General features: G+C 41.2%; 1 long non-coding RNA gene across 1 annotated transcript in view; it reads left to right on the plus strand.

The window, feature by feature from the left end:
* The window catches only part of LOC115899965, a 38380-nt gene that overhangs the window by 530 nt on the left and 13786 nt on the right, over positions 1-24064 (plus strand). Inside the window, exon 2 of the long non-coding RNA XR_004059589.1 lies at positions 20191-20227. This is a non-coding gene — a long non-coding RNA (uncharacterized LOC115899965). The remainder of the gene's footprint in view (positions 1-20190; positions 20228-24064) is intronic.

The following is a 24064-nucleotide window of genomic DNA, read 5'->3' on the forward strand; positions in this document are numbered from 1 at the left end:
GGATTTCCGCATACATTGAGGTCGCGGAGAGTGGAGAAGCGCCCCCTACCCCGCCCGCACGAGCACACAGGGAGTGGTCGGAAGATAATCGCTGAAGCTTCCAGCCTATTTGTACAATGGAAACTAGTCCTCTGTGTCAAAGAGGCAGAAGAAGCCGAAGACCACTAGAGTTAGATGTAAACTCTTCTAAAACATTGTGGAAAGCTATAATAAGAGAAAAGAAAGAAGTTAAATAAAATTAAGGCAGATAGTTTTTATCTTTATTTTTAGTGCTTTCCTGGAAACCAAAGGGACCGATAGGACAAATACAAAGGGATTTAGTACTTTAAAGACACTTGGAGTTGTTTGAACGGCAGTTTTGGGGGATCGCGTGTCTACAAAACTTTTTTCAAAAAAGCTGGTGCGTTCAGGTGGTTCAATTTTGACTTCTCAAAAGGGCTAGAAGGTATATTTGAAATCTTGGTTATATGTGTTATTGTCTACTCCTCATTGAAATTTTTTTTATATTTTTTCCACTGAAGTGCTAGGGTTATCACAATAACACGAAATCTGCTGTGCATGTTTTTTCTTCCATATGCTTTTTTTGAGACGGTCTCGCTCTGTTGCCGAGGTGGGAGTTCAGTAACTAGAACTACAAGCGGAGCACACCACCATGTGGGGCTTAGTCTTAAATTTTTTGTAGAGATGGGTGTCTCACTATGTTGCCCAGGCTGGTTTTGAACTCCTGGCCTCCAGCAATCCTTGCACCTCAGTTTCCTAACTTGTTTTTAATGTTCTCTCTGAAAGAAAGAAAACATTGAGACCAATCTTCACTGGGAAAATAGCTATGAATATATACATGAAAAGACATGATGAAATTACTTTTAAGAAAATATCTGGGAAACACTATACTTCTTGAGGTACTTTTTTTTGAATAAAGAGAATTGTTTTTAGTATAAAGAGACAACAATACAGTACTCTGAAGTTAGGATAAAAAAATGATGGGAGAAGAAAGATGGGAAGAGATTGTTTTCTTTCACTGAACCCTCTCCCCTGAGCTTATGAAACTCACTAAAAGTAGAAACTTCAAAAGTGTTTTGGTTACATGATCAGTTTTTACAATTTTCCTTTAACAAATTTTTGTGTAGTCATTTTTATGTACTGGGAAAAGTTTTACATGTTTTATAAGCATCCAGTCGTTCAACCCTCATAACAACCCTAGAAATTGTTATCATTTTTCTTCAGGTGTGAGGCAACTTGAGCAACTTGTCCAAAATCACAAACCCGAACAGCTTGTTTTAGAATCAGTGCTCATAGCCACTTCATAAACCACCTCCAGAGACATGTCCCAATCCATTTTTTTTTTTTTCAGATCACTTTTTCCCCCAACAATTCTAAATTCAAAGTCTCATCAACTCCCTGCCGTAGTTCTTTCACCAAATGTTCTTTTTTTTTTTTTTTTTTTTTTTTTTTGAGGCAGAGTCTCGCTCTGTCGCCCAGGCTGGAGTGCAGTGGCTGGATCTGGGCTCACTGCAAGTTCCGCCTCCCGGGTTTACGCCATTCTCCTGCCTCAGTCTCCCGAGTAGCTGGGACTACAGGCGCCCGCCACCTCCCCCGGCTAGTTTTTTTGTATTTTTTTAGTAGAGACGGGGTTTCACCGTGTTAGCCAGGATGGTCTCGATCTCCTGACCTCTTGATCCGCCCGTCTCGGCCTCCCAAAGTGCTGGGATTACAGGCTTGAGCCACTGCGCCCGGCCTTTTTTTTTTTTTTTTTTTTTTTTTTTTTTTTGACAGAGTCTCGCTGTCGCCCAGGCTGGAGTGCAGTGGCGCGATCTCGGCTCACTGCAAGCTCCGCCTCCCGGGTTCACACCATTCTCCTGCCTCAGCCTCCTGAGTAGCTGGAACTACAGATGCCCGCCACCAAGCCCGGCTAATTTCTTGTGTTTTTAGTAGAGGCGAGGTTTCACGGTGTTAGCCAGGATCGTCTGGATCTCCTGACCTCGTGTTCTGCCCGCCTCTGCCTCCCAAAATGCTGGGATTACAGGCATGAGCTACCGTGCCCGGCCTTGTTCTCATTTTTATGGACTAAGACTTTGCTCAAAGTTACTTTGTAGTTAGAAAATTATCATAGTTGATTTTGCAACAAGTTTTAATTAGTCATTTAGAATTCTTCACAGATTTTTAAGAGTTTACATTTTTCTTCCTTAATAAATGTTGTAGTGAAACATTGTTGGCCTTATATGTAAACGTAGCTGTTGCTAGAAGAGAACTGAATTGTTTACTTACCTTAGCTGTGAGTCTATTATTAGTAAATTACGTTCTTTCCCCTAATCTATTTTATTTCCTACCACTTGTGCATTTTTTTCAATTGAGCAATATATGCCTCAAAAATAAGATAATAGGCCTATGTAAGAACCACGCACTTACCCCTGAAGAATTATCATCCATACAATAATAATTTGTGAAATAGAATATTCTTAATATATAGCCAAGTTATTTGTATTTGCAAAGGTTTTTCAAGTCAGGGATCACAGAACAATTATTTTCTCATTCATTCGTCTGATTAACTACAACTTTTGGCCACCAGGATATTCTTTCTCTGCCCATCCTGTAAACGTTGTTGCTTTTCTAGCTTCGGGCCCCAGGTCTCTTTTCTTCTCATCTTTCCCTGTAGAACTCATTCAGTCCTATAACTTTACTATCTAGTCCAGGCAGGGTCAGCCTCATGGGCATTCAAACAGTCTATTCACACAGAGCCCTACACCCTCATGGGCCTAATACTTGGGATTTAAATGTTCTGTGGTTAATGCTCATCAATGATAGACTAGATAAAGAAAATGTGGTACATATACACCATGTAATACTATGCAGCCACAAAAAGGAATGAGATCATGTCCTTCGTAGGGACATGGATGGAGCTGGAAACCGTTATCCTCAACAAACTAATGCAAGAACAGAAAAACAAACACCGCATGTTCTCACTCATAAGCAGGAGCTGAACAATGAGAACACATGGACACAGGGAGGGGAACAACACACACTGTTGGGGAGTGGGGTTGGGGAAGGGAAAGCTTCAGGATAAATAGCTAATGCATGTGGGGCTTAATACCTAGGTGATGGGTTGATAGGTGCAGCACACCACCATGGCACACATTTACCTATGTAACAAACCTGCTCATCCTGCATATGTATCCCAGAACTTAAAATAATTTTTTAAAAAAGGTTCTGTGGTTGCCATCCTGAAATTCTTTTCTTCTAGTTTTATTTTAGGTTCTGGGGGTACATGTACAGTTTTGTTATAGGTAAATTGTGTGTTGCTGAGGTTTGGTGTGTGAAGATCCTGGCAGCCAGGTATTGAGCATAGTACCCAGTAGATAGCTTTCCAAACACCCCACTCCCACTATCCCCCCTAAGCAGTCTCTAGTGTCTGCCATCTTTGTATCCATGTGTATTAAATGTTTAGCTCCTCCTTATAAGTGGGAACATGCAGTATTTGGTTTTTCTGTCCCTGCATTAATCTGCTTAGGATAATGGCCTCCAGCTGCATCCATGTTGCTGCAAAGGACATGATTTGGTTCTTTTCTATGGCTGCATGGTATTTCATGGTATATATATACCACATTTTCTTTATCTAGTCTACCATTGATGAGTGTCTTGATTGATTCCATGTCTTTGCTGTTGTGAATAGTGCTGCAGTGAACATACCAGTGCATGTTCATCTTTTTAGTAGAACAATTTATTTTCTTTGGGTATATATACCCAGTAGTGGGATTGCTGGGTGGAATGGTAGTTTTGAGTTCTTTGAAAAATCTCCAAACTGCTTTCCATAGTGGCTGAACTAATTTACATTCCCACCAGCAGTGTATAAGCATTACCATTTCTCCACAACCTCAACAGCATCTGTTGTTTTTGACTTTTTAGTAACATCCGTTCTGACTGGTATGAGATGGTATCTCATAGCAGTTTTGACTTGCATTTCTCTAATGATTAGTGATGATGAGCATTTTTTTCATATATTTGTTGGCCACGTGTATAGCTTCTTTTGAGAAGTGTCCATTGATTTCCTTTTCCCGTGTTTCAATGAGATTGTCTCTTTTTTGTTTGTTGAATTAAGTTCCTTACAGATTCTAGATATTAGACCTTTGATGCATAGTTTATAAATATCTTCTCCCATTCTATAAATTGTCTATATACTCTGTTGACAGTTTCTTTTGCTGTGCCAAAGCTCTTTAGTAGGTCCCACTTGTCAATTTTTGTTTTTGTTGCCATTGCTTTCTGGGACTTAGTCATAAATACTTTGTCAAGACCAATGTGTAGTGTGGTACTTTCTAGGTTTTCTTCCAGGGATTTTATTTCTTTCTCTTGCCTGATTGCTCTAGCTAGGACTTTCAGTACTATGTTGAATAGGAGCAGTAACAGTGGGCATCTTTGTCTTGTTCCAGTACTCAACAGGAATGCATCCAGCTTTTTGCCTGTTCGGTATGATGTTGGCTGTGAGTTTGTCATATATAGGTCTTATTATTTTGAGATATGTTATTTTGCTATGTAATTTGTTGAGGGTTTTTAATATGAAGCGATGTTGAATTTTATTGAAAGCCTTTTCTGCATCTATTGAGATGATCATGTGGTTTTTGTTTTTAATTCTGTTTGTGTGGTGAATCACATTTATTGATTCGTGTTTGTTGAACCAACTGTGCATCCCAGGAACCAACTTTGCATCCAACTTGATCATGGTAAATTAACTTTAATGTGCTACTGGATTCAGGGATGACTGGTTTTTAAGACTTGCTTGTCAGAGAGTTCACTCTCATGGTGCTTCTTAGCAGGAGCCTCTGTTTCTTCCTGCGAAGGCCTCTCTACAGGCTGCTTGAGCATCCTCATGGCATGGTGCAATGCAGCAGAGTAGATGAGATGGAAGCCAGAATGTCCTTTATGATCTTGCCTTGGAAGTCACTAATTGTCTTTTTTGCTATTGGTTACATGTGTCAGTCTGCTGTATAAACTGTAGGAGGAGCTGATGCAAGAGCATGAATACTAGAGGCAGGGACCACTGGGAGCATCTTGGAGGCCGGCTGCCACACATTTCCACTATCTGTGTTCTGACTCATACTGCCATCATTCTTCATTCAGTTGTTTATTCATTCAACAAATATTGGCCAGGTGATAATCCCAGCACTTTGGGAGGCTGAGGTGGGTGGCTTGCCTGAGCTCAGGAGTTCAAGACCAGCCTAGGCAGCATGGTGGGCCCTGTCTTTACTAAAAATACAAAAATTAGCTGGGCGTGGTAGCGTGCACCTGTAATCCCAGCTACTCAGGAGGCTGAGGCAGGAGAATCACTTAAACCAGGGAGGTGGAGGTTGCAGTGAGCCAGGATCATGCCACTGGACTCCAGCTTGGGTGACAGAATGAGACTCTGCCTCCAAAAAACAAACAGCAAAAAACCCTCAAACATTTACTGAGAACTGTATGCTGGCCACTTGCATGGATGTTGGGGATTCAATAGTTAAAATGAAAACAGACCACTTTGCTGCCCTCATGACCTTCCATTCTAGTGAATAGAGACAAGTAAATAAGTATATGTCAAGAGATGACGGGTACTAGTGAGAAAAATGAAGCAGGGCCAGAGAGATAAAAAATGATGACTGAGGAAGGACCTTGTGTGGGGTGGTCAGGAAAAGCCTCTGATAAGCTGACATTTTAGCAGAGATCTGAAAGAAGTAAGGGAACAAGACATATAAGTACCTGTGGGAATAGGGTTTTAAAAAGAGAGAAATACAAAGGCCAGAGCCTTGAGGACACTCATGCTTAGTGTCTTCAAGAAGAATAGAGAGGCCATGGTGACTGTGGTATAGTGTCTTAGTTCACTTTGTGCTGCTATAAAAGAATGCCACAGACTGGATAATTTATAGTAAACAAATGTATTAACTAATATTCCTGGAGGTTGCAAAGTCCAAGATCAAGGGGCTCACATCTGGAGAGGGCCTTCTTCCTGCCATCCCATGGTGGAAGGTGAAGGGCAAAAGAGGGTAAAGCTTGAGACGGTATTAAACTCATCTTTTTATAATAAGCTCACTCTCAAGATAATGGCATTAATCCATTAATGAGGGTGGTGCCCATGACTGAGACACCTCTCATCAAGGTCTTGACACTACTGCATTGTGGACCAAGATTTCAACATGTGACTTTGGCGGACACATTCAAACCATAGTACATACTGGTGGAGGAGGAGAGTGGTAGGAGATGGGGTCAAGGTTGGTGAGAGAGAGGGAGTGCTACAAATCACTTTGGGCCATGTGGGGCAACGGAAGGACTTGTGCTTTTACTCTAAATCATATGGAAATCATATTTGAAATAGATGCGTGGCATTTAACTTATATTTTAAAAAGATCTTTCTGACTGCTTTATGAAAAATGGACTGTAGAATAGCAAGTGTCACAGGGAGACCAGTTGGGAGACTAGTCTATAGACTATAATATAGTGAAGAGATTGGCTGGGCACAGTGACGCGTGCCTGTAATCCCAACACTTTGGGAGGCCAAGGTGGGCACATCACCTGAGGTCAGGAGTTTGAGACCAGCCTGGCCAACATGGCGAAACCCTGTCTCTGCTAAAAATACAAAAATCAGCTGGGTGTGGTGGCACATGCCTGTAATCCCAGCTACTTGGGAGGATGAGACGGGAGAATGGCTTGAACCCGGGAGGCAGAGGTTGCAGTGAGCCAAGATCGTGCTATTGCACGCCAGCCTGGGCAACAGAGCAAGACTCCATCTCAAAAAAAAAAATATGTATATATATATATGTATGTATATATATATACACACACAAAAATATATATATCCAGAATATACATATATAGTGAATATATATATAGTCTATTCAGAAATATATCCAGAATGAATATGTATATATAGTGAAGAGATGATTGCAGTGAACTGGGTGGTAATGGTGAATGTGGATTATATGTTTTGAGGTAGATCTGAAAAGAGTTTCTAATGTAGTGAATCTGGGTATGAGAGAAAAAAGAAAGTCAACGATGACTCTCAGGTTTTAACCTAAGTTATTATGAGAATGGAGTTGCTGTGTCTGAGATGTGAAAGACTACAGGAAAGCAAGGGGGTGGGGAAGTAGGTGTATTTTTTGGACCTATAAGTTTGAATGTAATATTAGACATCTATGTGGAGAAGTCCAGTAGGCATGAATCTGAAATTGCGAGGAGAGCTTTGCACTAGAGATACAAAGTTAGGACTGAATAAGATAACTTGGAAAATGAGTTTCTACAAAGGGATGATGTCTGAGGATTGAGCCCTAGGATACTTCTCTTCAACATATGCATGGGGAAAATGAGTAATAGTCAGCAAAGAAGACTAAAAAGGAGTGGTCAGTCAGCAATGGGGAACAACAGGAAAGGGTGAGGTTGCAGAGGCCAAGTTGAAATTTTTTTTTACAAAAGGAGGAAATGATCTCCTGTGCCAAATGAATCTGATTGGGTGGCTTTGTAAAAACTAGCTTTTTTTTTTTTTTTTTTTTTTTTGATATGGAGTCTCGCTCTTGTTGCCCAGGCTGGAGTGCAGTGACATGGTCTCAGCTCACTGCAACCTCTGCCTCCCGGGTTCAAGTGATTCTCGTGCCTCAGCCTCCCGAGTAGCTGGGATTACAGGTGCATGCCACCACACCTGGCTAACTTTTGTATTTTTAGTAGAGACGAAGTTTTACCATGTTGGCCAGACTGATCTCAAACTCCTAACCTCAGGTGATCCACCTGCCTCGGCCTCCCAAAGAGCTGGGATTACAGGTGTGAGCCACTACACCTGGATAGAACAGTTTTATTTCAGATAGAAGAGAATCAACCATTGAATTTATTGGTGACCACAATAGTTTCAGAGTAGGGAATGAAAGTCTGGAATGGCTTCACAGGAGAATGAAAGAATAGGAAGTGGTCATAGTGACTATAGACAACTCTCTGATGCCACCTGAAACTCCTTGAGACTCATGAATGCTAGACTTCTCTCCATCTCCACTTGAATGCTAATAGGCAACTAAAATTTAACAGATTGAAAATTGATCTCCTGATTTTCCTCCCAGACCCCAGTCTACCCATAACCTCCATCTCAGATCATCAAAACTCCATCCTTCTAATTGCTCAGGCCCAAAACTCTGGAGTCAGCATTAACTCCTCTATTTCTTTTTTTTTTTTTTTTTTTGTTTTTGAGACGGAGTCTCGCTCTGTCGCCCAGGCTGGAGTGCAGTGGCCGGATCTCAGCTCACTGCAAGCTCCGCCTCCCAGGTTCACGCCATTCTCCTGCCTCAGCCTCCCAAGTAGCTGGGACTACAGGCGCCCGCCACCTCGCCTGGCTAGTTTTTTGTAGTTTTTAGTAGAGACGGGGTTTCACTGTGTTAGCCCGGATGGTCTCGATCTCCTGACCTCGTGATCCGCCCGTCTCGGCCTCCCAAAGTGCTGGGATTACAGGCTTGAGCCACCGCGCCCAGCCAACTCCTCTATTTCTTGTACACCCCATATCCACTCTATCAGCAAAGCCGTTTTAGTCTAATCAGAAATATATCCAGAATTAGATCACTGTGCCCATCCTTCACTACCATCGTGTCATCTGTGACATCATCCTCTGTCACTTGGATTATATTCCTATCTGGTTTTCCTGCTTCCACCTCTGTCCCCTACAGTCCACCCATGACATAGCAGCCAAAGTAATGCTTTTATTTTGTTTTTTTGGCAAAGTAATGCTTTTAAACCATGAAGCAGATCATATCTCTCTTCTCTAACTACCAACAGCTCCCTATTCTAGCTAAATTCTTCACAAAGCAATCCTATTTAAATTGCAAAATCTCCAGAGTCACTCTGTTTGGTTGTGCAAGATGTTTATTCTGCAAAATGCCTGGTCCAGGGGGATCAAATGAGGGCTAGCTCAGGCTCTGCTTGCCAAGCCACGTCGCTTGGTATGAGGCTCTGTCTATATAAATTTCCCATACAGGTTGTCAGCCACCCTGAACACCTCTAAATCTGTATTCCTTATCCCTCTTTGCTTTCTTTTCTCCTTAATTTGTAGCCCCCTTTTACATACTATAGAATTTGGTTCCTTATTCTGTTTCTTGTCTGTTTTCACCAACTAAAAGATAAGCTCCATGAGAGAAGTGCTTTTGTCTTTTATTCATTACCATGTCTCCAGCATCTAAAACAGTGCCTGGCACATAGTAGATACTCAGTAAATATTTGAATTGAGTTTTTCTGTAGAGTAGTGGAGAAATGCAGTGGTAGAAAAATAAATGGGGGTCAAGAGAGGGAAGGGTCTATAATGTGGGAGAGAGAAGGAGACGTTGCTGTTCTGATGTCCTTGGGTAAGTGAACGTAATAAGTTCCAGCACACCCTGGAGGTGTGGGCTATGAAAATCAGGCCAAAACTTGCATCACAAGAACCACAGGGAAGGTAGAACATGTGGATACAGATGTAGGTATATTTATTTTGAAAGCTTTAAAACATATAGAAAAGTTGAAAGAATAACAGATACCTGTAGATCTATCACGAAGCTTCAACAATTGTGAATATTTTCCTATATGTGATTTATCTGTTTGTCTTTCTGTGGATATTTCACTGAACCATGTCAATGTTGCAGACATCATAATACTTCATCCCTACTTAAATAATATATTCATTCAGAGGATATTTGACAATATTTCCCTGAAATCGACTAATATCAATTCATATTCAATTCTCCCCAATTGTCTTAGTCTTGTATGGCTAAGTTCTTCATACAAGCACCCAATCACATTTCACACACTACAATTGGTTATGCTCCTGAACTTTGTTCCCAATGACTTTGACTTTTCAAGAGAACAAGATAGCTGTGGATGATGTTTTTCCTCTAATGGTGGTATGCAATGTCCAGTATTTCCTGTAATCTGGACATTAGGCAAAGGCTTAATTAGATTCAAGTAAAACATAGGCAAGAGACTGTCACAGAAGATGCTGTGTACTTCATGTTGCATTATGTAAGAGGTGTACACTGTCTGGTTGTCCCACCATCATTGTTGCTCAGCTTGATCACTAGGTTACATGGGGAATGCCAGATCTTTCCACTGGGTTGAGACTCCATTCTGGGCAGTCTGACTCCAGGGTCTGTGCCTCGAACCACTTTGCTATATTGCTTCTCTGTGTAAGAGCACAGGGGTCAAGAACCAAGAGCACACGTACAAGCTACAAAGCTAGGATTCAAATGTGGGACCTTACCCCCCACCGCAAAAAGCTGGTTGTTCCTCTTACTACCTAAAAATGTCTTGTCAGTTTAGGGTCTTAAGAAAGGACTTTTGGAACTTGCTATACCTTCCCAGTGAAAGCAAACTCCTTCTTCTAAAATTCTATATTTATTGGGAAGGAGAAAAATATATCAACTTAAAAGCTGGGTATCAAATACCAAGGACTGGGTTGATTTGCTCCAGTAAAGAGATAACTCAGATTGCAGCTGATTTTTGTTTCTATTTTGATTCATTATCATTCCCCAAGATCCATCTTGCTTATGCACAGAACTATGAGTAAATGAAATGGGAAACTGGGCTTTGATGTGGGCTTTAATCTCTGATTCTATGATAACCTGGGTTCTGAGGAGAGAGGGTTCTAATGTTGGGAAAGCAGAAACTTGAAATTAGAATTCTTTTGTTGAAGGAGGTGGGGAATTAGGCCAGATTACCTATAGCCCTGGTCAAAAATGAACTAATACAGATAATTTTCTGAGTTAAGTGTTCTTGTTTTTGTTTTGTTAGGGAAGATTGGCAAACAGATCCACTTGAAGATTTTAGGAAAAAAAAAATTGAATAAAGTGCCCTTTTCCTTGGCAATCTCCTGAGTCCTGATGTGTACCTTCTTGCTGTGGTACAAGGATCATTGCAAAAATTAGGATTAGAGCTACCCACATTGCTGGATTAGATTAGAACCACAGCATGAGGGCAACTGTGTTAGTGGGCAGGATACTTTTCTTTAAAAAAAAAAAACAAACTTGATTCTTTGGGCTTATGGAGTTGAGTAAGGCCGCAGCTTTGCCCGTAGTTTGCCATACAGGATGGAAAACATCACAGATCCACAAAATATCCACATGCTAAGTTCAATATTATGGAATCTGAGTCATTGCTGGGGTTGGGGGTAGGAGGTAAGGACAGGTGGGGAGGGGATTTATGACACAACCTCAAAGTTATTTTGATTTTAATTCCATTTTTAAAATATGTGATACTTTAAAAAGCAAGGTATCAGGGAAAATATGACATGAGAATCTCACACTTACAAAGAGATTAGAAATAACCCCTGCAGGCTGGGCGCAGTGGCTCACGCCTGTAATCCCAGCACTTAGGGAGGTCGAGGTGTGTGGATCACAAGGTCAAGAGATCGAGACCATCCTGGCCATGGTGAAACCCTATCTCTACTAAAAATACAAAAAAAAATTAGCTGGGTGTAGTGGCACGCGCCTGTAGTCCCAGCTACTCAGAAGGCTGAGGCAGAAAAATTGCTTGAACCCAGGAGGCGGAGGTTGCAGTAAGCCAAGATCATGCCACTGCACTCCAGCTTGCCTGGTAACAGAACGAGACTCTGTCTCAAAAAAAAAGAAAGAAAAAAGAAAAGAATAAAGAAATAACCTCTGCAATGATTAGAGCAGTGGTTTCAACATGTGGGCAAACCACATCATGGCTGGACTTCCCATGGCACTTTACCGACTTGCCATCTAGTCTTCATTTTCACTAGTATTTAATTCACTTATCTCCTTTTCTACAGCATTGCTAGGTACTTTTTATACTTGACAAAGGAGCATATTTTCATGACCGTATTTAACTCAGAATTACCTAAGCCCTCTTGGCACCTTTTATATCTCATTTACTGAGATTGTATGGCCTGCATATCTGAATATATCTACTATCTGACTCTTTCCAGAAAAAGTTTGCCAGCCACTGGGTTATACTGGACCTTCCCTTGGCTGAATTTTTAGATAATATATTATACATTGGAGATGGAGCTGTTTCAGCTCATAAACAATCTGCGAAATTAATACTTACAAAGAATCACTTTATGTGTTGATTTTCACTCATTATTTTCAGAAATTACACATTTTTTCCCTATAGATTATCATGGAAAAAGTCACAAAAGACTTCTATAGACTTAACAGGCAAGTCAAAGTGGAGGTTGTTTTGGACAAGAATTAAATGTCCTTTTTGGTCGAATCAGGAAAGTAAACAAAATCATGCTCAAGAATGGAGATGTGAGTCAACATTTACTTTTTCTTCCCAAAGTGTCTGTAGGGCCCCTCAATATCTGGGAGCAAATAGGCCAAATACTTGGGTGTCTCTGCTTCTTTGGTGGCCTTGGGCACCCCTCAAGTTTGTTCTCACCCACCTGGGCAGTGTGCATTCAGGAGGATCTTGTCACCTTTCCTCGACTCACTTCCTGGTGTAGACTCTGGTCAATGATGCTGATTTGCCTCCCTCTGTGTGCTGTATTGGGCCAGCCTTCCTTCCGTGTGTTCCATTCTCTGTATCTTCCACAAACTTGTTTTCCTCTATGACAGTCTTACTTGGAACCTGCTGCTGCAGTTCTGGGCTGTGATGTTTAGGAGCTTTGAGACTCTTCATAGTGGACACATCCACCTCTCTGCCTTGGGGTTTTATTGGGGGCAGTAACTCCATGCAGACATCTCTGATTTGTTTTCATTGACACCCCTGCTTATGAATACACAAGAGTGTGGGATCAAAATTGCAGGTGATGCCCTCATTGCTGACCAGCATGAGGAGCCCTCGCAGTCCTGGTGAAGGCAGTCGTGCAGGGCAAGGATGGTTGGCTGTGGTGGGTGTCCAGCTGTGCAAGGGCAGGCTGAGGCCCCTGGCCTGCAGCTGCTACTCAGCTGCCCAGCCCCATACCACATCCTGGTCCCTGAGCACCACCTTCCTTGGCAAATTTGATGCCCTCGTTGGCCTGGGTCGCCATTCCACACAGCTGTGTGGGTCAGCATCTGCGAGACAGGAGACTGCAGGTAGGCTGAGAGCACCTGGCTGAGAGCAGACTTAGCTGCAAACAGGAAGCTTTTTTTTTTTTTTTTTTTAGATTGCGGTAAAAAAAATAACATAAATTTACTATTTTAACCATTTCTGAATGGTTCAATAATGTCACATATATTCACATTATTGTGCAACAGATCTCTTGAACTTTTTCATCTTGCAAAACTGAAACCGTATACCCATTGAACAACTCCCCATTCCCTCCTCCCCCAACTTCCATTCTGCCTTCTGTTCCTATGAGTTTTGCCTACTTTAGATAGCTCATCTAAGTGGAATCATACATATTTGTCTTTTTGCGACTGGCTTATTTCATTTAGCATAATATCTCAAGGTCCAGAAGCTATCTTTTAGTCATTTCTATTTTCTCAGTAGAATGGAAAATAAGGTCATTAGCAGAAGTGAGCACATGGAAGAAGGTTTAAGCAGAAAGATGTGGAATATCTATCTAGGACAGCTTGAAAGCAAATGGACTAGGGAAATAGCCAAGGATTGCACCAAAATGTAAAGTGAAACCTGTTAGTGTAGTCATGTATTTTTTTCCAGACACACTCTGCACTTGTCAGGTAGGTAGACAGTTGTATATAACTAAGGTTGAGTTTGGCCAGGAGAGTTCAACAGAGGGAAAGAGTGGGAGGAAGTTGAAGGCATAAGCACGGGAATGCTTTTGCTGATGTATTATGGGTTCCAAAAGTAGAAAAGTGAGAATGCAAGTGAAAAAGACCAGTAAACTGCATATTCTGGTGGTGTGGAACTATTGCAATTGCTGGAGTTATTTGTCACCCGGATTACTGCTAAAACCTCTTTAGCAGTTTTTTTTCCCTTTCCAATACATTCTCCCTGCTGTGGTCAGAATGATCCTCCTGACACGAAATTAATGGAATCGCTCCTTTTAAACTCTCTCAAGAGCTTCCATTGCACAGTAGATAGTGGCCAGACCTTCTCGTGACTTGAGCCCCTGTCTATATCCCAAGCTTTATTCTCAACCCTTCTTCCGCATTTTCAGCTATTTAACAACTTCTTCCCCATCACACCTCCAAGACTTTGCGCATGCTTTTATATCTGCATGGACGATTTATCTCCATCTTTGAACCTGACTTTCATTTATCCATTAGGTCTCAGCTTATAAATTTTACTACATCCTGGAAGCTTTCCTCATTCTTCCCCAGTCTATATTGAATACCCCTAATACATACTTGCAGCACATCCTGTATTTTTCCATGCTAGTATTTAATACACTTTAGCATTAATGCCTACTTACTTACATTTTAATTCTCTGTATTTTCTGTTGAGGAAAGTGACCCTGTATGAATTTCTCGCCCAATATATGAAGCATTTGAGAGTTTTCAGTGTTTGGTTTTGTTTGGTTTTCTGAGACAAGGTCTCACTCTGTCACCCAGGCTAGAGTGCAATGATGCAATCATAGCTTGCTGTAGCCTTGAACTCCTCCCAAGTAGCTAAGACTATAGGTATGAGCCACGATGCCTGGCTAATTTTTTTTTTTTTTTTTTTTTTTTGGTACAGATGGGGTCTTGTGATGTTGCCCAGGCTGGTCTTGAACTCCTGGCCTCAAGTGATCCTCCTGTCTTGGCCTCCCAAAGCACTGGGATTATAGGCATGAGCCACCACACCTAGTCTGATGGTGTTTTGTTTTTTGTTTTTTAATATTAAAATCCTAGCAAATAGTAGGTACATTTTAAAAGTGATTCTATTTCCTCTTTGAAACCCTTCTTCTCTGAGCTTCCAGAGCATCTCACTTATCTGACTTCTTACGTGCTCAATGGCCAGTTCTCCTCTACCAGATCTCTAGTCCTCTATTCTATCTCTTTGCTATTATTTATTTATTATGTTATAAATCCCAAAGTGCTGGAATTACAGGTGTGAGCCACTGGGCCCAGCCTTTATTTTCTTTATGTTTGAAATTTTACAAAATAAAGAGGGGAAACAAATTCTCCAGTGTCTCTTTCTCTTCATCTTTTGTTCCCTTCTGTTCCCTTATTTTTTTCTTTAAAAAAAAAAAAAAAAAAAAAATTTGCCTTCTTCCTTTGAGACAACCATGCCTGACAGGGCCTGAAGAGCTGGAACCAAGAGGGCAGTCAGAGCTGAGGAAGTGGCTGTGGCTGAGGAGGGGATGGAGCCAGCTTCTAAGGTTGAGGAAGCAGCAGTAAGGTTAGAAGATTGATTACAGAGAGGAGTTATGAGCAAATACATAAATAAGCTACAAATATGGGAAGGCAGAAGGCCAGAATGAATTTTGTGCTTTTGATTGGAACTGGAGATATTAGGGTAAAGTCATGGTACTTTAAAATATATACCTAGCTAAGTAGATACAGAGATAGATGTACATATGTTTGTGCATTATATGTTTTATGCATATGTTGTTTATATCTGTGCATTTCCTACTTCAGTCCAATGAGAAGGTGTAGTGGAAATAAAAACCTTGTAGCTATGGCCACATTTAGCACCCAGATCTTGGTTTCTAAATACCATTTGTCGCTAAAAGGAACAGGGCTACTGGGAGAAATGGCTGGTTCCAGGACTGGGCAGAAAATGCACAAGAGGAGCCTGCAACATTTTCATAGGCCAGACAATAAGGAAGAGTTTAAAAAATGATGAAGATGGAAGGATGAGGCAGGAGGATCGTCTGAGGCCAGGAGTTTTAGACTAGTGTGGATAACAGAGCAATGCCCCATCTCTACAAAAAATAAAAAATAAATTAGCTGGGTGTGGTGGCATATACCCATAGTCCTGGCTCGTTGGGAGGCTGAGGCAGGAGGATTGCTTGAGTATAATATAATAGAAGCCCATGAGTCCACGCCGATATATATGAATGAATGAATGATGAATAGGGAAAAAGGGAAAAGTCCTTATTGCACTAGAATGCTAGTAATAAATATCACCACAGGGCAACTGTCATGATGATAATGGATTCAGACACAACACCAATGGATGCTAAAACAAGTAGGTGAAAGTTTATTGAGGAATGGGACATGTACATAGTGTCAAAGCTTTTCCCCCACAAAATAATGCATTACAAAGGTAAAAGTAATAACTTTATAGTGGAAGAATCTGAGAAACAACAAATCTGATATTAGTCAAAATAACATCACTAGAAATGAGACAAAGTAACAACACATACTGTCTGATATGTCATACTGAGAAGAATACAACATAACTCTGTCAAATTCCTATTATAAAGGCATAACCTGAATCTAATCATAAGGAAACAGAGAAACCCAAACTGAGGGACATTCTACAAAATAATTAGCCTGCTTTCTTGGAAAAAAAAAAAAACCAAAAAGTCTAGGTTGCAGAAGACAGAGAAAGACTGAGAAATTATCAGACTGAAGTAGATTAAAGAGAGATGACAATTAAATGCAATCCATGATTCTAGATTGGATCCTGGACAAAAAGGAGATAAAAACTTCCTATCAGGACATTATTAAGATAATTGTAGAAATTAAATGGGATATCTTAGATGACAGGGTTATATCAGTATTAATTTCTTAGTTTAGATGGCTATCCTGTGGATTTGTAGGTGAACATGGGAACAATTAGGGAACCTTGTATATTCTTGCATCTTCTCTATAATTTGCAATGTACCTTAAAATAAAAAGTAAAAACAAGTAAACCCGAAAGAAAAGGCTCTGGTGGATTACTGCCGCATTGAGCTCGATAAGCACACCCCACTTGTCCCTGCTGGTTCCTGCCTTCATCTCTTTTCACTCTTCTCTTGCTCTTACCTTTCCAGCCACCATAGTCTTTTGCTTCTAGGAGCATGCCAAATGGGTTTCCATCTCACAGATTTGGCATTCACCATTCCTGGTTCCTCAAAAGGTTCCTCCTCGTCTTCATGAGCTCTCATTCCTTCTCATTCAGCTGTTGACTCAAATGGGTCACCTTAGACTTTTTCATTTTTTTCTACTGCATGGTGAGACTTATTTGTTTACCTGTTTGTTACCTGTTTGTTGAGTAAATCTAAGCAAGCTCACTGAAGGCAAGGACTTTGTCTCTTCCACCCAGCATCCCAAACAATTAGAACAGTGCCTGGGGCATAATAGGGCTTAATAAGAAATGCTGTTGGCCGGTGCGGTATCTCATGCCTGTAATCCCAGCACTTTTGGAGCCTGAGGCAGGTGGATTACCTGAGGTTGGGAGTTCAAGACCAGCCTAACCAACATGGAGAAACCCTGTCTATACTAAAAATACAAAAAATTAGCCAGCGTGGTGGCACATGCCTGTAATCCCAGCTACTCAGGAGGCTGAGGCAGGAGAATCGCGTGAACCCAGGAGGCACAGGTTGTGGTGAGCTGAGATCATGCCATTGCATTCCAACTTGGGCTACAACAGTGAAACTCCGTCTCAAAAAAAAAAAAAAAAAAAAAAAAAGAACGCTATCTAGATGGCTTCAGAAACATTTGTGGAACTAATGAAATATTAAGCTTCTAAAGAAGGCTTCTACTTTGCTCCTTGGAACTCTAGTCCTTTGACATGACCTGATTAAAAGAAAACAACAACAACCAAAAGAAAGAGAGAGAAGGAAATAGATGTGTGGCCAAATATAACTGGGAAATGCCCCACACCATATCCTCTCTTTGGAATTCACACAGCCTCTCAGAAACCCTCCTGTAGTGAATCCTGTTTTCCTGAATTTAACAAAGCATTTCTTAAATTTATTTGAACATGGAATTCTTTTTCCATTTGATTTCAGAATATGAAATATTAAATGCTATGCTAGGATCTTTCTAACGTCCATGTTCGATAATAGAAGCAAAAACACCCTACAGTGTATATATATGTAAAAAAAAAAAGTTTTTAACCTTTTTTTGTTTTTTGAGACAGTCTCACTCTGGAGTACAGTGACATAATCTTAGTTCACTGCAACCTCCACCTGCCAGGTTCAAGCAATTCTCGTGCCTCAGTCTCCTGAGTAGCTGGGATTACAGGCACATGCCACCACACCCACCTAATTTTTGTATTTTCAGTAGAGATGGGGTTTTGCCATGTTGGCCAGGCTGGTCTTGAACTCCTGACCTCAAGTGATCCGCCTGCCTCGGTCTCCCACAGTGCTGGGATTATAGGCATGAGCCACCGCGTCTGGCCTTAAAAATCTGTAAACACATAGGAAGGTCTCATTTAACTGGACAGTGCAGCTGTGGATTAGCCACACTGGGCTTACTGCAAAGTACTGTTACCTGTAAGCAGTAGGCTTGCTTCCTGATACACATAGAAGCAAGTACTATGGCACCAATTTTTAAGAAAAGAAAAAGCTTTATTGCAAGTTTGACCAGCAAGGAGACATGAAACAATGCTCAATCAAATCTGTCTCCCCGAGCTGGTTCTAGGGGCAGGTTTCATAGGCAGAGCGTAACTGTGAGGGAGATAGGAAAATGCAAGGAGGCATGATCAGATTGGGTCACGCAGCAAAATGGTGTCTGGTCCTTGGTTTTTAAGTTCCTACTGCAACAAAATAGGTTACCCCTTGCTTCTTAATTTGGTCCCCATTTCTTCTTCCTGGTATCTACATTCTGCACGTGGTTGACTTTTTCATTCTGGCTCACTCCAGGGCACAAATCGGGCACACTTGGTTTATCTGGCCATGCTTAGGTTACGTGACTTGCAACCTGGGAGTTCATTGCAACTGAGAAACCATTCATTATTTTGTTCCTGGCAAAGTTGAACCAGATTGTACAGTGGGGCCACCTCTGCATTGACAATCAGATGTGTGACGTCCCTTCCCCGGGGACACTGTCTCTGACTGCCGTGGGGAAGGAGCTTGAGAGTGGGTTGTGGATTCTAACCTTGCCGTTGAGTGCAGGAAAGAACTGTGCAGGCAATGGGGCTATTGTGTTTCTTTTTGATCCCAGAAATGAGAACTCAGCTTAAAAAACGTAATTATAATGGACTGTTTTTTTTTAACCAATAATTAGTTTTTCTCCTACTAATTTATGTAAGGTATGGTATTCCTAAACAATCATTGTTTTTATACTTTTGAATGTATTTGTACTTTTGAATGTTTTTATACTTTTGAATGACTTTTGAGAATGATTATTATCTATGTGTAGATTGTAATTGTTACTAAGGGAGTTCGTTTTAAATCCATGCTGTACCCCTGTTTAGCCTTGATTTGGTTTTACTAGCCCCTTGGTACTATCACAGCTCCTCTACCCTCCAAGCAGAAGATTGACTATATTTTAAAACTGGGTGTGAGGCCAGGCGTAGTGACTCGTGCCTGTAATCCCAGCACTTTGGGAGGCCAAAGTGGGCAGATCACCTGAGGTCGGGAGTTCGAGACCAGCCTGACCAACATGGAGAAACCCCGTCTCTACTAAAAATGCAAAATTAGGCATGGTGGTGCATGCCTGTAATCCCAGCTACTCGGGAGGCTGAGGCAGAATTGCTTGAACCCAGGAGGCGGAGGCTGCAGTGAGCCAAGATCGCGCCATTGCACTCCATCCTGGGCCACAAGAGCGAAACTCTGTCTCAAAAAAAAAAAAAAAAAAAAAAAAACTGGATGTGAAAGGAAGAAGTCGTATGGTTGTTTCTTCACAAGGAATATCTCTGACGTGAATATGCATCCTTTCCCTCTTCTCTCCTGGCTCTACCCACCTGTAACTCCCCTGTACCTCCCTGCTACTCCTATCTCTCATACACAGAAAAAAGGCTTAGGATTTTTACCAAAGGTCTGGAAATTCCAGAAAAGGCCGCTAGCATCATAATACTTTTTCTCCTCTGTTCACTAAGTGAACAATTTAAACCCTGATCCATCTCCAAATTCTCCCTCTTCTCAAATGCACCTTTGTTCCCTTTTGATTTTGAGAAAGTTTTTTTTTTCTGTTTTTTTTTTTTTTTTTTTTTTTCTTTGTTTTAGATGGAGTCTTGCTATGTCACCAGGCTGGAGTGCAGTGCCGCGATCTTGGCTCACTGCAACGTCCACCTCCCGAGTTCAAGTGATTCTCCTGCCTCAGCCTCCCGAGTAGCTGGGACTATAGGCACACACCACCACGCCCAGCTAATTTTTATATTTTTAGTAGAAACGGGTGTTTCACCATGATGGCCAGGATGGTCTCGATCTCTTGACCTCGTGATCCACCTGCCTGGGCCTCCCAAAGTGCTGGGATTACAGGCGTGAGCTACCGCACTCGACCTTTTTCTTTTTTTTTCTTTCAGGACCTCGTCCAGACCTCGGAATTCACAGAAAGTTCAGGTGAGGGAAGGTTGTATAGAGCAGAGGTCTTCCTCACCTATATATTTTACCACCGCTGGGGTAAATGTCGGGTGGCCTTGTTTTCCACATGGGTATAAAGCATCCATGTAGAAAGGCAATCATGGCCCCAGGGAACCACCTTGGATGGAAGGCAGCTTCTGTCTTTCATGGCTACAGCTTCTCACAAAGGAAAGTCCATATATTTATACCCAGGACAGCAAACCTTCAGAACCTCTTTCTTCCCCATATTCAGGGGCAGAAGAGAGGGCAAGAAGATAATTGACATGGTTTCTAAATGGCCACATTGAACAGTATTCACCTTTGTGTATCAGGTTAGAAAAAAAGACTAATGAGTGATAAGAGAAGAAAGTGGTTAAAAAGAAAGAATGAAGACAGAAAAAAATTAAATGTCCTCATAGATGTCTCAGACCAAATATGGTATTTACAGGTAATACTTGTAGAAACTTCCTAAACCTGGGAATATACACACTCAAACACATGGACACATGTAATATATAATACAAATAAATATCAATTTATTTTATTGTGGTGAGTGGGTCCCAAGAAGAAATATGGAAGGATGATCAGTTATAGATTTCCATTTTTTAAAAGCCAGCAAGCAGTCCAGGGATACCATAGAGACAACATTTCTGAATCTAAACAGAGAAAAAGGCTATAAAGGGGCCATTGTTCTCACCTGGAACTTTTCATCCTTACCTGGTTTTTTTTTATTTTTTTTAATTTAAAAATATTCCTGCAAAAACATCTACCTTAAAACCTAATCAACCAGTATCTTCATTATCAGACAGTTGTTAAAAACAATACACCTCTAAAGTAGTAATGGTTTATAGAGTGATAAGGGGGAGGGAGGATACACTAGGGAGAAGAACCCTGCCCCATTCAGCATTTCCTTGAGCCCACTGTAGCCAAACCATTTATAATTAACTCCTCATCCTGATAGGAGAACTAGTTCTGCTTATCCCCTTGCTGAAGAGCAGTGACTTATCTTGTTGAGGATCAGTGACTCGTCTGTTGTTTTGGTAGTTATGATGAAAGTGTAAAGGGCATTTCAAATCAGCTAGAGTAAGAACATGATAGCCCTGCTGGTGGCTTCTCCCTTTATCTCCTCTATGATATACGTACTACCCAAGGCTAAAAGTTGAATATTTGTTAATCTACCCAAGGCTAAAGGTTGAATATTGTTAACAATGAGTCTTTAAAAAAAGCTGTTGAATTGTTCAACAGCTGGGTTTCGGATAGACATCATGGAGCAGAGATCCAAAAGGTATAGATACACATATATAGGAGGAAGAAATGAGAGGAGATGCTTTCAAACAGTGTACACCCTCTAAGAAGCAAGGAATGGGAAGAATGTTCCCTGCTGTAAGGTTATGTATGTTACAGATTTGCTAAGCACTGAGTAGACCCTCATATTATGTGCTAAACAAATCTGTAAAATGAGAGAAAACGTTCCAACTCAGCTTCCTCTTTTCAAATCTCTCCTCTTACTCGTTGCAAAGTCTGCCCTAGAAAAAGAGTATCGGCTGGACACAGGCTCACACCTGTAATCCCAGCACTTTGGGAGGCCAAGGCAGGTGGATCACCTGAGGTCAGGAGTTCGAGATCAGCCTGACCAACATGGTGAAACCGCATCTCTACTAAAAATACAAAAACTAGCCGGGCATGGTGGCGGGTGCCTGTAATCCCAGTTACTCAGGGGACTGAGACAGGAGAATCACTTGAACCTGGGAAGTGGAGGTTGCAGTGAGCCGAGATCACGCCATTGCACTCCAGCCTGGGCAACAAGATCAAGAGTAAAACTCCATCTCAAAAAAAAAAAAAAAAAAGAGTATCTACCTAGGTTGAAAATGAGATCTCCAAATACGAACCTAGTAAGGAATTTAACTCAAGTCTTTACTGTGCTACTTAGAAGCTGTGTCAAGTTGGGCAAATTGCTTAACTTTTATATGTCAGTTTCCTTCTTCGTTGTGGGAAGAAGAGACCTGATGGGGATAAAAATAGCTCACCCATTGTATATCAATGTTCTCCTTATGCAACAAATATTTACTTACTCTTATTATGGGCTGTTCACTTGGGGTATAGTGGTGAACAAGACACAGAACTCATCCTCAAGAAGCTTATAGTCTGATGAAAACTTTTATTTGAGTGCCTACGATGTATGAGTCATGCATTTGCTAGGGACTTTCACATATGTAGCATCAATTAATCTTCGCAATAGGAGTGTTATCACTCAGGATTTCTGGGCACTTACAACTTCCACTCTGATTGGCCTGTGGCTGAGTAGCTGTTCTTTCAATAAATATTTATTGAGGACATACTGTATGCTGGGCACTGTGCTAGACACTGGGGATTTAGTGGGGAATCTTGTTGGTGCATCAGCTGTATTCATTGGGCACCTCTCATGTGTGAATTTCTGGTTTTCTCATTTAGTCTTCAACATCATGGATGTGTGGTAGAAATTATCCCCAGTTTACAGAAGAGGAAATGGGTTCTGTGGGGTTAAACACAAAGGACACATAACAAGGATATTTTCAAGGTTATAGTCTGAACTGCTGTAATAAAGAGACTACAAAATATAGTGGCTTCATTCATTAAAGTTTATTTCTGTCCCTCCTAACAGGCCAGTGTAAGCATGCATTTCAGGTTGTTGGAGCAGCTCTGCTCCATGATGTCTATCGGAAACCCAGATTTTCTTTCTCTTGCCACTGTCATCTCCTGCATGGCCAAAGCTAGGTCACCATCATAGTCATGTTTCAGCCCATGGGAAGGGGGAAAAACAATATTCAAGGCAAGTAGCTTTGTCTCAAAGTAGATGCCCCCAAATTGTGGAAATCTTTTCAAATTACATCCTACTAACCTGAACTTAGCTGCATGGCCACATCTAGCTGCAAGGGAGGCTGGGAAATGTGGCCTATGGCCAAGTAGTCACGTGCCCAGCTGAAACTTAGGAGATTCTACTGATTAGTAAACATAAGATGACAATGAACACTAAAACAATTAGTGGTCTCTGGCATAGCTAGTAAGTGATGAAGCAGGAGTTTAAACTCAGATATGCTTGAATCCAATTCCATGTCACTACCTCTTAGACACAAGAGCTAGAGAATTCTGGTTCTGTTATCTGCCTGTCTGCAATGTAAAATAATAAATAAATAAAGTTTCATTGGCATTGTTTAGGAACAAACAGTTGGAATAGTGTGTCAAGTTCCCGAAAATGTGGGAGTAGGAAAAAAATATTTTTTCTTATAAATGCCAGTTTTTTTGTCCACTTTTCTCGGAAACATCTTAAACTTCTAACAGCCTTGCCTTGTAACTCATATGAACTACTTGTGTAAAAGTTATATAAGCTAGAGAAATAAATACAGCCACTGAGAGAGAGAGAGAGAGAAAAAGAAAAGAAAGAAAGAGAGAGAGAAAGAAAGAAGAGAAGAGAGGAAAGAGAAGAGAGGAGGGAAGAGAACAGGGAAGAGAAGAGAAAAGAGAAAGAGGAAGGAAGGGAAGGAGGGGAGGGAGGGAAGGAAGGAGGGAGGGAGGAAGGAAGGAAAGGAAGGGAGGGAGGGAGGAAAGGAGAGGAGAGGAGGGGAGGGGAGGGGAGGGGAGAGGAGAGGAAAGGGGAAGGGGAAGGGGAAGGGAAAGGGAAAGGGAAAGGAAAGGAAAGAAATCTGCCATCTCCTTGCCAAATCTGTAACAGGAGATATTTTTTAAGTTGTATGGTGCAGCAAACTCTAGGTTTGCTTAAAGTTAGCTAATGCAGGAAGAGTTAGGAAAACAGTAAAATGTCTTCTTTTTTTTCAAAGCTTTCTCACCACCCAACCCCTA

Source organism: Rhinopithecus roxellana, chromosome 10 (genome assembly GCF_007565055.1).
Source record: "Rhinopithecus roxellana isolate Shanxi Qingling chromosome 10, ASM756505v1, whole genome shotgun sequence".
Classification (NCBI taxonomy): Eukaryota; Metazoa; Chordata; class Mammalia; order Primates; family Cercopithecidae; genus Rhinopithecus; species Rhinopithecus roxellana.